Below are 15,604 nucleotides of genomic sequence, written 5' to 3'. Positions count from 1 at the left end.
TATCAGCCACTATATCTGTTGTTGATATCAGTCTATCAGCCACTATATCTGTTGTTGATATCAGCCACTATATCTGTTGTTGATATCAGCCACTATATCTGTTGTTGATATCAGTCTATCTGCCACTATATCTGTTGTTGATATCAGTCTATCAGCCACTATATCTGTTGTTGATATCAGTCTATCAGCCACTATATCTGTTTTTGATATCAGCCACTATATCTGTTGTTGATATCAGCCACTATATCTGTTGTTGATATCAGTCTATCAGCCACTATATCTGTTTTTGATATCAGCCACTATATCTGTTGTTGATATCAGCCACTATATCTGTTGTTGATATCAGTCTATCAGCCACTATATCTGTTGTTGATATCAGTCTATCAGCCACTATATCTGTTTTTGATATCAGTCTATCTGCCACTATATCTGTTGTTGATATCAGCCACTATATCTGTTGTTGATATCAGTCTATCAGCCACTATATATGTTGTTGATATCAGTCTATCAGACACTATATCTGTTGTTGATATCAGTCTATCAGCCACTATATCTGTTGTTGATATCAGTCTATCAGCCACTATATCTGTTTTTGATATCAGTCTATCTGCCACTATATCTGTTGTTGATATCAGCCACTATATCTGTTGTTGATATCAGTCTATCAGCCACTATATATGTTGTTGATATCAGTCTATCAGACACTATATCTGTTGTTGATATCAGCCACTATATCTGTTGTTGATATCAGTCTATCAGCCACTATATCTGTTGTTGATATCAGTCTATCAGCCACTATATCTGTTGTTGATATCAGTCTATCTGCCACTATATCTGTTGTTGATATCAGTCTATCAGACACTATATCTGTTGTTGATATCAGTCTATCAGCCACTATATCTGTTGTTGATATCAGTCTATCTGCCACTATATCTGTTGTTGATTTACATTTACATTTAAGTCATTTAGCAGACGCTCTTATCCAGAGCGACTTACAAATTGGTGCATTCACCTTATGACATCCAGTGGAACAGTCACTTTACAATAGTGCATCTAAATCTTAAAGGGGGGAATACTTATCCTATCCTAGGTATTCCTTAAAGAGGTGGGGTTTCAGGTGTCTCCGGAAGGTGATGATTGACTCCGCTGTCCTGGCGTCGTGAGGGAGTTTGTTCCACCATTGGGGGGCCAGAGCAGCGAACAGTTTTGACTGGGCTGAGCGGGAGCTGTACTTCCTCAGTGGTAGGGAGGCGAGCAGGCCAGAGGTGGATGAACGCAGTGCCCTTGTTTGGGTGTAGGGCCTGATCAGAGCCTGGAGGTACTGAGGTGCCGTTCCCCTCACAGCTCCGTAGGCAAGCACCATGGTCTTGTAGCGGATGCGAGCTTCAACTGGAAGCCAGTGGAGAGAACGGAGGAGCGGGGTGACGTGAGAGAACTTGGGAAGGTTGAACACCAGACGGGCTGCGGCGTTCTGGATGAGTTGAAGGGGTTTAATGGCACAGGCAGGGAGCCCAGCCAACAGCGAGTTGCAGTAATCCAGACGGGAGATGACAAGTGCCTGGATTAGGACCTGCGCCGCTTCCTGTGTGAGGCAGGGTCGTACTCTGCGGATGTTGTAGAGCATGAACCTACAGGAACGGGCCACCGCCTTGATGTTGGTTGAGAACGACAGGGTGTTGTCCAGGATCACACCAAGGTTCTTAGCGCTCTGGGAGGAGGACACAATGGAGTTGTCAACCGTGATGGCGAGATCATGGAACGGGCAGTCCTTCCCGGGAGGAAGAGCAGCTCCGTCTTGCCGAGGTTCAGCTTGAGGTGGTGATCCGTCATCCACACTGATATGTCTGCCAGACATGCAGAGATGCGATTCGCCACCTGGTCATCAGAAGGGGGAAAGGAGAAGATTAGTTGTGTGTCGTCTGCATAGCAATGATAGGAGAGACCATGTGAGGTTATGACAGAGCCAAGTGACTTGGTGTATAGCGAGAATAGGAGAGGGCCTAGAACAGAGCCCTGGGGGACACCAGTGGTGAGAGCGCGTGGTGAGGAGACAGATTCTCGCCACGCCACCTGGTAGGAGCGACCTGTCAGGTAGGACGCAATCCAAGCGTGGGCCGCGCCGGAGATGCCCAACTCGGAGAGGGTGGAGAGGAGGATCTGATGGTTCACAGTATCGAAGGCAGCCGATAGATCTAGAAGGATGAGAGCAGAGGAGAGAGAGTTAGCTTTAGCAGTGCGGAGCGCCTCCGTGATACAGAGGAGAGCAGTCTCAGTTGAATGACTAGTCTTGAAACCTGACTGATTTGGATCAAGAAGGTCATTCAGAGAGAGATAGCGGGAGAGCTGGCCAAGGACGGCACGTTCAAGAGTTTTGGAGAGAAAAGAAAGAAGGGATACTGGTCTGTAATTGTTGACATCGGAGGGATCGAGTGTAGGTTTTTTCAGAAGGGGTGCAACTCTCGCTCTCTTGAAGACGGAAGGGACGGAGCCAGCGGTCAGTGATGAGTTGATGAGCGAGGTGAGGTAAGGGAGAAGGTCTCCGGAAATGGTCTGGAGAAGAGGGGAGGGGATAGGGTCAAGCGGGCAGGTTGTTGGGCGGCCGGCCGTCACAAGATGCGTGATTTCATCTGGAGAGAGAGGGAGAAAGAGGTCAGAGCACAGGGTAGGGCAGTGTGAGCAGAACCAGCGGTGTCGTTTGACTTAGCAAACGAGGATCGGATGTCGTCGACCTTCTTTTCAAAATGGTTGACGAAGTCGTCTGCAGAGAGGGAGGAGGGGGGGGAGGATTCAGGAGGGAGGAGAAGGTGGCAAAGAGCTTCCTAGGGTTAGAGGCAGATGCTTGGAATTTAGCGTGGTAGAAAGTGGCTTTAGCAGCAGAGACAGAGGAGGAAAATGTAGAGAGGAGGGAGTGAAAGGATGCCAGGTCCGCAGGGAGGCGAGTTTCCTCCATTTCCGCTCGGCTGCCCGGAGCCCTGTTCTGTGAGCTCGCAATGAGTCATCGAGCCACAGAGCGGGAGGGGAGGACCGAGCCGGCCTGGAGGATAGGGGACATAGAGAGTCAAAGGATGCAGAGAGGGAGGAGAGGAGGGTTGAGGAGGCAGAATCAGGAGATAGGTTGGAGAAGGTTTGAGCGGAGGGAAGAGATGATAGGATGGAAGAGGAGAGAGTAGCGGGGGAGAGAGAGCGAAGGTTGGGACGGCGCGATACCATCCGAGTAGGGGCAGTGTGGGAGGTGTTGGATGAGAGCGAGAGGGAAAAGGATACAAGGTAGTGGTCGGAGACTTGGAGGGGAGTTGCAATGAGGTTAGTGGAAGAACAGCATCTAGTAAAGATGAGGTCGAGCGTATTGCCTGCCTTGTGAGTAGGGGGGGAGGTCAAAAGAGGAGAGGAGTGGAAAGAAGGAGGCAGAGAGGAATGAGTCAAAGGTAGACGTGGGGAGGTTAAAGTCGCCCAGAACTGTGAGAGGTGAGCCGTCCTCAGGAAAGGAGCTTATCAAGGCATCAAGCTCATTGATGAACTCTCTGAGGGAACCTGGAGGGCGATAAATGATAAGGATGTTAAGCTTGAAAGGGCTGGTAACTGTGACAGCATGGAATTCAAAGGAGGCGATAGACAGATGGGTAAGGGGAGAAAGAGAGAATGACCACTTGGGAGAGATGTATCAGCCACTATAGCTGTTGTTGATATCAGTCTATCTGCCACTATATCTGTTGTTGATATCAGTCTATCTGCCACTATATCTGTTGTTGATATCAGCCACTATATCTGTTGTTGATATCAGTCTATCAGCCACTATATCTGTTGTTGATATCAGTCTATCAGCCACTATATCTGTTGTTGATATCAGTCTATCTGCCACTATATCTGTTGTTGATATCAGTCTATCAGCCACTATATCTGTTGTTGATATCAGTCTATCTATCTGCCACTATATCTGTTGTTGATATCAGTCTATCTGCCACTATATCTGTTGTTGATATCAGTCTATCTGCCACTATATCTGTTGTTGATATCAGCCACTATATCTGTTGTTGATATCAGCCACTATATCTGTTGTTGATATCAGTCTATCAGCCACTATATCTGTTGTTGATATCAGTCTATCAGCCACTATATCTGTTGTTGATATCAGCCACTATATCTGTTGTTGATATCAGCCACTATATCTGTTGTTGATATCAGACTATCAGCCACTATATCTGTTGTTGATATCAGCCACTATATCTGTTGTTGATATCAGTCTATCAGCCACTATATCTGTTGTTGATATCAGTCTATCAGCCACTATATCTGTTGTTGATATCAGTCTATCAGCCACTATATCTGTTGTTGATATCAGCCACTATATCTGTTGTTGATATTATCAGCCACTATATCTGTTGTTGATATCAGTCTATCTGCCACTATATCTGTTGTTGATATCAGCCACTATATCTGTTGTTGATATCAGTCTATCTGCCACTATATCTGTTGTTATCAGTCTATCAGCCACTATATCTGTTGTTGATATCAGTCTATCAGCCACTATATCTGTTGTTGATATCAGCCACTATATCTGTTGTTGATATCAGTCTATCAGCCACTATATCTGTTGTTGATATCAGCCACTATATCTGTTGTTGATATCAGTCTATCAGCCACTATATCTGTTGTTGATATCAGTCTATCTGCCACTATATCTGTTGTTGATATCAGTCTATCAGCCACTATATCTGTTGTTGATATCAGTCTATCTGCCACTATATCTGTTGTTGATATCAGCCACTATATCTGTTGTTGATATCAGTCTATCAGCCACTATATCTGTTGTTGATATCAGTCTATCAGCCACTATATCTGTTGTTGATATCAGTCTATCTGCCACTATATCTGTTGTTGATATCAGTCTATCTGCCACTATATCTGTTGTTGATATCAGTCTATCTGTTGTTGATATCTATATCTGTTGTTGATATCAGCCACTATATCTGTTGTTGATATCAGTCTATCAGCCACTATATCTGTTGTTGATATCAGTCTATCTGCCACTATATCTGTTGTTGATATCAGTCTATCTGCCACTATATCTGTTGTTGATATCAGTCTATCAGCCACTATATCTGTTGTTGATATCAGCCACTATATCTGTTGTTGATATCAGTCTATCTGCCACTATATCTGTTGTTGATATCAGTCTATCAGCCACTATATCTGTTGTTGATATCAGTCTATCAGCCACTATATATGTTGTTGATATCAGTCTATCAGCCACTATATCTGTTGTTGATATCAGTCTATCAGCCACTATATCTGTTGTTGATATCAGTCTATCAGCCACTATATCTGTTGTTGATATCAGTCCACCACTATATCTGTTGTTGATATCAGATCTATCTGCCATCAGCCACTATATCTGTTGTTGATATCAGTCTATCAGCCACTATATCTGTTGTGATATCAGTCTATCTGCCACTATATCTGTTGTTGATATCAGTCTATCAGCCACTATATCTGTTGTTGATATCAGTCTATCAGCCACTATATCTGTTGTTGATATCAGCCACTATATCTGTTGTTGATATCAGTCTATCAGCCACTATATCTGTTGTTGATATCAGTCTATCAGCCACTATATCTGTTGTTGATATCAGTCTATCTGCCACTATATCTGTTGTTGATATCAGTCTATCTGCCACTATATCTGTTGTTGATATCAGTCTATCAGCCACTATATCTGTTGTTGATATCAGCCACTATATCTGTTGTTGATATCAGTCTATCAGCCACTATATCTGTTGTTGATATCAGTCTATCTGCCACTATATCTGTTGTTGATATCAGTCTATCTGCCACTATATATGTTGTTGATATCAGTCCATCAGCCACTATATCTGTTGTTGATATCAGCCACTATATATGTTGTTGATATCAGTCCATCAGCCACTATATCTGTTGTTGATATCAGTCTATCTGCCACTATATATGTTGTTGATATCAGTCCATCAGCCACTATATCTGTTGTTGATATCAGCCACTATATCTGTTGTTGATATCAGTCTATCAGCCACTATATATGTTGTTGATATCTGCCACTATATCTGTTGCTGATATCTGCCACTATATCTGTTGTTGATATCAGTCCATCAGCCACTATATCTGTTGTTGATATCAGCCACTATGTCTGTTGTTTTATCAGTCAGCCACTATGGAATGTAACATCCCCTCCTGTTTGTCTCTCGTCTGCTCTCTCCAGGTTTACGACTTGAGCAATTAGCCCGATGACGGTCATGACGCCATCAGGTCAGTTACAACAGTCCCATTAGTGGTTAGGGTCAGGACCCTGAGTGTTACCAACAGTCCCATTAGTGGTTAGGGTCAGGACCCTGAGTGTTACCAACAGTCCCATTAGTGGTTAGGGTCAGGACCCTGAGTGTTACAACAGTCCCATTAGTGGTTAGGGTCAGGACCCTGAGTGTTACCAACAGTCCTGTTAGTGGTTAGGGTCAGGACCCTAGTAGGGTCAGGACCCTGTTGTTACCAACAGTGTTACAACAGTCCACTAGGGTCAGGACCCTGAGTGTTACCAACAGTCCTGTTAGTGGTTAGGGTCAGGACCCTGAGTGTTACCAACAGTCCCATTAGTGGTTAGGGTCAGGACCCTGAGTGTTACCAACAGTCCCATTAGTGGTTAGGGTCAGGACCCTGAGTGTTACCAACAGTCCCATTAGTGGTTAGGGTCAGGACCCTGAGTGTTACCAACAGTCCCATTAGTGGTTAGGGTCAGGACCCTGAGTGTTACCAACAGTCCCATTAGTGGTTAGGGTCAGGACCCTGAGTGTTACCAACAGTCCCATTAGTGGTTAGGGTCAGGACCCTGAGTGTTACCAACAGTCCTGTTAGGGTCAGGACCCTGAGTGTTACAACAGTCCCATTAGTGGTTAGGGTCAGGACCCTGAGTGTTACCAACAGTCCCATTAGTGGTTAGGGTCAGGACCCTGAGTGTTACCAACAGTCCCATTAGTGGTTAGGGTCAGGACCCTGAGTGTTACCAACAGTCCCATTAGTGGTTAGGGTCAGGACCCTGAGTGTTACCAACAGTCCCATTAGTGGTTAGGGTCAGGACCCTGAGTGTTACCAACAGTCCCATTAGTGGTTAGGGTCAGGACCCTGAGTGTTACCAACAGTCCCATTAGTGGTTAGGGTCAGGACCCTGAGTGTTACCAACAGTCCCATTAGTGGTTAGGGTCAGGACCCTGAGTGTTACCAACAGTCCCATTAGTGGTTAGGGTCAGGACCCTGAGTGTTACCAACAGTCCCATTAGTGGTTAGGGTCAGGACCCTGAGTGTTACCAACAGTCCCATTAGTGGTTAGGGTCAGGACCCTGAGTGTTACCAACAGTCTTGTTAGTGGTTAGGGTCAGGACCCTGAGTGTTACCAACAGTCCCATTAGTGGTTAGGGTCAGGACCCTGAGTGTTACCAACAGTCCCATTAGTGGTTAGGGTCAGGACCCTGAGTGTTACCAACAGTCCTGTTAGTGGTTAGGGTCAGGACCCTGAGTGTTACCAACAGTCCCATTAGTGGTTAGGGTCAGGACCCTGAGTGTTACCAACAGTCTTGTTAGTGGTTAGGGTCAGGACCCTGAGTGTTACCAACAGTCCCATTAGTGGTTAGGGTCAGGACCCTGAGTGTTACCAACAGTCCCATTAGTGGTTAGGGTCAGGACCCTGAGTGTTACCAACAGTCTTGTTATGTTCTGGGTTCTGAACTGATCAATGAGTTATCCATCTAAAGTGTTCCTGACCTGTTGTTTTGCTCTTTCATACTGTAGATTTGTGAATGGTTTGGGCAGTCCGTTGAATGTCACGTTGGGAGTCGGTGACATCGCTCCTCTGTCTGTCTCCAACTACAGTCTGGTTCCACAGGGAAAGTGAGTAGCTTTTTGCTTCATATCAACACACATTTATACCGTATGGGGGGGACGGACGAGGAGAGAGATCTGATTGGCTGTTGTGTGTCTCAGGGCGGAGTTTACCATCATGAACAGAGGTGGTGCATCGTGTCTGTACTCTAAAGAGCTGGGCTTTGGCAGCGCCTTCACCCTCGTCATACCATCCACATTCAACATCGGAACCCCTGATGTAAGTCCTCTGTCCTATAACCCCTGATACCCAACCCTCAACCAAACTAGCAATGTGTTGTGTCTGATTGTGTTGTGAAGGCCCATGTTGGGCTGTTTACCAGGGTCTTACTGCATGTTTTTCTGTTTGCTGTGTCTGATTGTGTTGTGAAGGCCCATGTTGGGCTGTTTGCTGTGTCTGATTGTGTTGTGAAGGCCCATGTTGGGCTGTTTGCTGTGTCTGATTGTGTTGTGAAGGCCCATGTTTTTCTGTTTGCTGTGTCTGATTGTGTTGTGAAGGCCCATGTTGGGCTGTTTGCTGTGTCTGATTGTGTTGTGAAGGCCCATGTTGGGCTGTTTGCTGTGTCTGATTGTGTTGTGAAGGCCCATGTTGGGCTGTTTGCTGTGTCTGATTGTGTTGTGAAGGCCCATGTTGGGCTGTTTGCTGTGTCTGATTGTGTTGTGAAGGCCCATGTTGGGCTGTTTGCTGTGTCTGATTGTGTTGTGAAGGCCCATGTTGGGCTGTTTGCTGTGTCTGATTGTGTTGTGAAGGCCCATGTTGGGCTGTTTGCTGTGTCTGATTGTGTTGTGAAGGCCCATGTTGGGCTGTTTACCAGGGTCTTACTGCATGTTTTTCTGTTTGCTGTGTCTGATTGTGTTGTGAAGGCCCATGTTGGGCTGTTTGCTGTGTCTGATTGTGTTGTGAAGGCCCATGTTGGGCTGTTTGCTGTGTCTGATTGTGTTGTGAAGGCCCATGTTTTTCTGTTTGCTGTGTCTGATTGTGTTGTGAGGCCCATGTTGGGCTGTTTGCTGTGTCTGATTGTGTTGTGAAGGCCCATGTTGGGCTGTTTGCTGTGTCTGATTGTGTTGTGAAGGTCCATGTTGGGCTGTTTGCTGTGTCTGATTGTGTTGTGAAGGCCCATGTTGGGCTGTTTGCTGTGTCTGATTGTGTTGTGAAGGCCCATGTTGGGCTGTTTGCTTACTGCATGTTTTCTGTTTGCTGTGTCTGATTGTGTTGTGAAGGCCCATGTTGGGCTGTTTGCTGTGTCTGATTGTGTTGTGAAGGCCCATGTTGGGCTGTTTGCTGTGTCTGATTGTGTTGTGAAGGCCCATGTTTTTCTGTTTGCTGTGTCTGATTGTGTTGTGAAGGCCCATGTTGGGCTGTTTGCTGTGTCTGATTGTGTTGTGAAGGCCCATGTTGGGCTGTTTGTTGTGTCTGATTGTGTTGTGAAGGCCCATGTTGGGCTGTTTGCTGTGTCTGATTGTGTTGTGAAGGCCCATGTTGGGCTGTTTGCTGTGTCTGATTGTGTTGTGAAGGCCCATGTTGGGCTGTTTGCTGTGTCTGATTGTGTTGTGAAGGCCCATGTTGGGCTGTTTGCTGTGTCTGATTGTGTGTTTGCTGTGTCCATGTTGGGCTGTTTGCTGTGTCTGATTGTGTTGTGAAGGCCCATGTTGGGCTGTTTGCTGTGTCTGATTGTGTTGTGAAGGCCCATGTTTTTCTGTTTGCTGTGTCTGATTGTGTTGTGAAGGCCCATGTTGGGCTGTTTGCTGTGTCTGATTGTGTGTGAAGGCCCATGTTTTTCTGTTTGCTGTGTCTGATTGTGTTGTGAAGGCCCATGTTTTTCTGTTTGCTGTGTCTGATTGTGTTGTGAAGGCCCATGTTGGGCTGTTTGCTGTGTCTGATTGTGTTGTGAAGGCCCATGTTTTTCTGTTTGCTGTGTCTGATTGTGTTGTGAAGGCCCATGTTGGGCTGTTTGCTGTGTCTGATTGTGTTGTGAAGGTCCATGTTGGGCTGTTTGCTGTGTCTGATTGTGTTGTGAAGGCCCATGTTGGGCTGTTTGCTGTGTCTGATTGTGTTGTGAAGGCCCATGTTGGGCTGTTTGCTGTGTCTGATTGTGTTGTGAAGGCCCATGTTGGGCTGTTTGCTGTGTCTGATTGTTGTGAAGGCCCATGTTGGGCTGTTTGCTGTGTCTGATTGTGTTGTGAAGGCCCATGTTGGGCTGTTTAAGGCTTACCATGTTTTTCTGTTTGCTGTGTCTGATTGTGTTGTGAAGGCCCATGTTGGGCTGTTTGCTGTGTCTGATTGTGTTGTGAAGGCCCATGTTGGGCTGTTTGCTGTGTCTGATTGTGTTGTGAAGGCCCATGTTGGGCTGTTTACCAGGGTCTTAAAACATGTTTTTCTGTTTATTCTTTTTGTACTAATAGTGTTTCATGTGTTGATTACTGTGTCCAGTGTTGGCAGGCCATCCAGGTGGTAGAAGACATCAAGCCCAACACCATCCACATGGGCTGGCAAATCCCTCAGTACTTCCTCATGACAGCAGGAGAGGTGGTGTTCTCTGTGACTGGCCTGGAGTTCTCCTACTCGCAGGTAGGGGGCGCCACTGTCCTCTCTCACCCGTCACACCAGCCTTGGTCTCTAGTGGCTCTCTTCTCTGTCATCCAAACACAACTCAACTCAGACCTGTTACTTTGTCAATTAACTTTCAATTCTCATCTCAACCCAAAACCTAATGCACACCTCTTCTTGCTCTGCAGGCGCCTAGCAACATGAAGTCGGTGCTGCAGGCTGGTTGGCTGTTCACCGTCGCCGTGGGAAACATCATAGTGCTGATTGTTGCCGAGGCAGCACAGCTCCCAGATCAGGTTACTACAGATCTTTTAACATCTAGAACCCTATAAAACCCTCTAAACAATACTGACCACTGTACTGAGGTCAGATAGGGCCTAAGTTCATTGATATCTAAACCTTGTTGTCTGTGTGTTCCAGGGGGCAGAGTAGTGATATTAACCCCTGTGTGTTCCAGGGGGCAGAGTAGTGATATTAACCCCTGTGTGTTCCAGGGGGCAGAGTAGTGATATTAACCCCTGTGTGTTCCAGGGGGCAGAGTAGTGATATTAACCCCTGTGTGTTCCAGGGGGCAGAGTAGTGATATTAACCCCTGTGTGTTCCAGGGGCAGAGTAGTGATATTAACCCCTGTGTGTTCCAGGGGTAGAGTAGTGATATTAACCCCTGTGTGTTCCAGGGGGTGTGTGTGATATTAACCCCTGTGTGTTCCAGGGGGCAGAGTAGTGATATTAACCCCTGTGTGTTCCAGGGGGCAGAGTAGTGATATTAACCCCTGTGTGTTCCAGGGGGCAGAGTAGTGATATTAACCCCTGTGTGTTCCAGGGGGCAGAGTAGTGATATTAACCCCTGTGTGTTCCAGGGGGTGTGTGTTCCAGGGGGCAGAGTAGTGATTAACCCCTGTGTGTTCCAGGGGCAGAGTAGTGATATTAACCCCTGTGTGTTCCAGGGGCAGAGTAGTGATATTAACCCCTGTGTGTTCCAGGGGCAGAGTAGTGATATTAACCCCTGTGTGTTCCAGGGGCAGAGTAGTGATATTAACCCCTGTGTGTTCCAGTTCCAGGGGGCAGAGTAGTGATATTAACCCCTGTGTGTTCCAGGGGGCAGAGTAGTGATATTAACCCCTGTGTGTTCCAGGGGCAGAGTAGGTGGTTCCAGGGGGCAGAGTAGTGATATTAACCCCTGTGTGTTCCAGGGGGTTCCAGGGGGCAGTGTTCCCCTGGGGGCAGAGTAGTGATATTAACCCCTGTGTGTTCCAGGGGGGCAGAGTAGTGATATTAACCCCTGTGTGTTCCAGGGGCAGAGTAGTGATATTAACCCCTGTGTGTTCCAGGGGGCAGAGTAGTGATATTAACCCCTGTGTGTTCCAGGGGGCAGAGTAGTGATATTAACCCCTGTGTGTTCCAGGGGGCAGAGTAGTGATATTAACCCCTGTGTGTTCCAGGGGGCAGAGTAGTGATATTAACCCCTGTGTGTTGTGTGTTCCAGGGGCAGAGTAGTGATATTAACCCCTGTGTGTTCCAGGGGGCAGAGTAGTGATATTAACCCCTGTGTGTTCCAGGGGCAGAGTAGTGATATTAACCCCTGTGTGTCTGTGTGTTCCAGGGGCAGAGTAGTGATATTAACCCCTGTGTGTTCCAGGGGTAGAGTAGTGATATTAACCCCTGTGTGTTCCAGGGGCAGAGTAGTGATATTAACCCCTGTGTGTTCCAGGGGGTAGAGTAGTGATATTAACCCCTGTGTGTTCCAGGGGCAGAGTGTGTTCCAGTGATATTAACCCTGTGTGTTCCAGGGGGCAGAGTAGTGATATTAACCCCTGTGTGTCTGTGTGTTCCAGGGGGCAGAGTAGTGATATTAACCCCTGTGTGTTCCAGGGGGCAGAGTAGTGATATTAACCCCTGTGTGTTCCAGGGGGCAGAGTAGTGATATTAACCCCTGTGTGTTCCAGGGGGCAGAGTAGTGATATTAACCCCTGTGTGTCTGTGTGTTCCAGGGGGCAGAGTAGTGATATTAACCCCTGTGTGTCTGTGTGTTCCAGGGGGCAGAGTAGTGATATTAACCCCTGTGTGTTCCAGGGGCAGAGTAGTGATATTAACCCCTGTGTGTTCCAGGGGGCAGAGTAGTGATATTAACCCCTGTGTGTTCCAGGGGGCAGAGTAGTGATATTAACCCCTGTGTGTTCCAGGGGGCAGAGTAGTGATATTAACCCCTGTGTGTTCCAGGGGGCAGAGTAGTGATATTAACCCCTGTGTGTTCCAGGGGGTAGAGTAGTGATATTAACCCCTGTGTGTTCCAGGGGGCAGAGTAGTGATATTAACCCCTGTGTGTTCCAGGGGCAGAGTAGTGATATTAACCCCTGTGTGTTCCAGGGGGCAGAGTAGTGATATTAACCCCTGTGTGTTCCAGGGGCAGAGTATTATTAACCCCTGTGTGTTCCAGGGGGCAGAGTAGTGATATTAACCCCTGTGTGTTCCAGGGGGTAGAGTAGTGATATTAACCCCTGTGTGTTCCAGGGGGCAGAGTAGTGATATTAACCCCTGTGTGTTCCAGGGGCAGAGTAGTGATATTAACCCCTGTGTGTTCCAGGGGGCAGAGTAGTGATATTAACCCCTGTGTGTTCCAGGGGGCAGAGTAGTGATATTAACCCCTGTGTGTTCCAGGGGGCAGAGTAGTGATATTAACCCCTGTGTGTTCCAGGGGGCAGAGTAGTGATATTAACCCCTGTGTGTCTGTGTGTTCCAGGGGGTAGAGTAGTGATATTAACCCCTGTGTGTTCCAGGGGGTAGAGTAGTGATATTAACCCCTGTGTGTTCCAGGGGGTAGAGTAGTGATATTAACCCCTGTGTGTTCCAGGGGGCAGAGTAGTGATATTAACCCCTGTGTGTTCCAGGGGGCAGAGTAGTGATATTAACCCCTGTGTGTTCCAGGGGGTAGAGTAGTGATATTAACCCCTGTGTGTTCCAGGGGGCAGAGTAGTGATATTAACCCCTGTGTGTTCCAGGGGGCAGAGTAGTGATATTAACCCCTGTGTGTTCCAGGGGGCAGAGTAGTGATATTAATTCCTGTGTGTTCCAGGGGGCAGAGTAGTGATATTAACCCCTGTGTGTTCCAGGGGGCAGAGTAGTGATATTAACCCCTGTGTGTTCCAGGGGGCAGAGTAGTGATATTAACCCCTGTGTGTTCCAGGGGGCAGAGTAGTGATATTAACCCCTGTGTGTTCCAGGGGGCAGAGTAGTGATATTAACCCCTGTGTGTCTGTGTGTTCCAGTGGGCAGAATACATCCTGTTTGCCTCTCTCCTTGTGGTGGTGTGTATTGTGTTCGCCGTCATGTCCTACTTCTACACCTACACTGACCCAGCGGAGATCGAGGCCCAGTTCCGCCAGCCGGAACACGAGCCGGAGAAGAAGAGAGATCGGGTTGAGATGGAGAGAAAGGACTCAGACTGCAGCAAGAGCAGCAAGGGTTCTGACAAGAAGAGGGATTCTGTTGTTGAGCAGCATAACCAAGACGTCAAACAGAGCAAGATGTAAAACTCCCCATATTCACACTACCTCCTCCTCCTGAACCAATCAGAACAGGTCTCAGAGAGAGAACCATTGGAACTTAATCTTATGAACATTAATCCTAACAGCTTTATGGGTAAATTTAGACTTTGATATATTGTAAATAATTTTTTTACAACGATTTATTTTGCACCATGTAGCAAAAGCAACATTATGAATGTATTTTTGCTCATCATAATTTATTTGAAAGAGGACATACTGTACGAATGACCATTCCTATTCATTTCCCAGTACAGTGTTTTGTGTACTGGATATGTAGTTGTTTTGGGTTTGATGTTGCCAGGGACTCTTGGTATTAATTCCACACCAAGTGAGTCCCTGGCAGTCAAGTGCTTCAATAAAGAGGATGAGTCTAACTTTGTGTCGTGATATTGTTAGCCAGGTGTAAGGTAATCATTTGTCCATGTAATCATTAGTCCATGTAATCATTAGTCCAGGTAATCATTAGTCCAGGTAATCATTAGTCCAAACCGTAGCAAACCGCTTTGTTTTGCAACGAAAATGAGAGTTTCGTTTGGACAAAATCAGACCGCTCCATCCCAGATTAGTTTGGTTCCTAGGGCGGAATTCCAACCCGAGGTAAGTGAACGTCATTCCCTTTTTATGCAGTTTTCTCTCTACGTGTTTTCTGACCTTGAACTTTAGCACGATAACAGCTTTCTTAGCTATTGATAAGAGCTCGGTAAATGAGTAAGCCATTTGTATAAGAGGATTGTAAATTATATATACACACAACATGCAACAATTTCAAAGACTTTACTGAGATACAGTTCACATAAGGAAATCAATCAGTCAATTGAAATACATTCATTAGGCCCTAATAGTATGGGTTTCACGTGCCTGAGAATGCAGATAGCTTGAAAAAAGGTAGGGGCATGGATCAGAAAACCAGTCAGGTTCTGGTGTGACCACCATTTACCTTGTGCAGCGTGATGCATAGAGCTGATCAGGCTGGTGATTGTGAATGTCCCATTCCTCTTCAATGGCTGTGTGGAGTTTGATATTGGCAGGAACTAGAGCACAAACGGCTGTGCATCTACTAGGGCCAAGATGTCCAGGCGTACCACAGGGTTGGATAATTAGACCTTGTTATTCCTCATCTATATCAATAACCTGACTGCTGGGTCTAGTACCATACTAATCTATATCAATAACCTTACTGCTGGGTCTTCTACCGTACCATACTAATCTATATCAATAACTTGCTGGGTCTTCTACCATACTAATCAATATCAATAACCTTACTGCTGGGTCGTCTACCATACTAATCTATATCAATAACCTTACTGCTGGGTCTTCTACCATACTAAACTATATCAATAACCTGACTGCTGGGTCTACTACCATACTAATCTATATCAATAACCTCACTGTTGGGTCTACTACCATACGAATCTATATCAATAACCTTACTGCTGGGTCTTCTACCATACTAAACTATATCAATAACCTGACTGCTCGTTCCTCTACCATACTAATCTATATCAATAACCTACTGGGTCTTCTACCATACTAATCTATATCAATAACCTGACTGCTGGGTCTTCTACCATACTTATCTATATCAATAACATGCTGGGTCTTCTACCATACT

At 46.3% G+C, this 15,604-nt stretch overlaps 1 pseudogene; it reads left to right on the top strand.

Moving 5' to 3' along the window:
- Positions 1 to 14,366, top strand: part of LOC124019814 — a 32,978-nt pseudogene extending 18,612 nt beyond the window's left edge.
- Positions 14,367 to 15,604: the final 1,238 nt, after the last annotated feature.

Source organism: Oncorhynchus gorbuscha, unplaced genomic scaffold (genome assembly GCF_021184085.1).
Source record: "Oncorhynchus gorbuscha isolate QuinsamMale2020 ecotype Even-year unplaced genomic scaffold, OgorEven_v1.0 Un_scaffold_689, whole genome shotgun sequence".
Lineage (NCBI taxonomy): Eukaryota > Metazoa > Chordata > Actinopteri > Salmoniformes > Salmonidae > Oncorhynchus > Oncorhynchus gorbuscha.
This window is presented reverse-complemented; position numbering and strand designations above follow the sequence as displayed.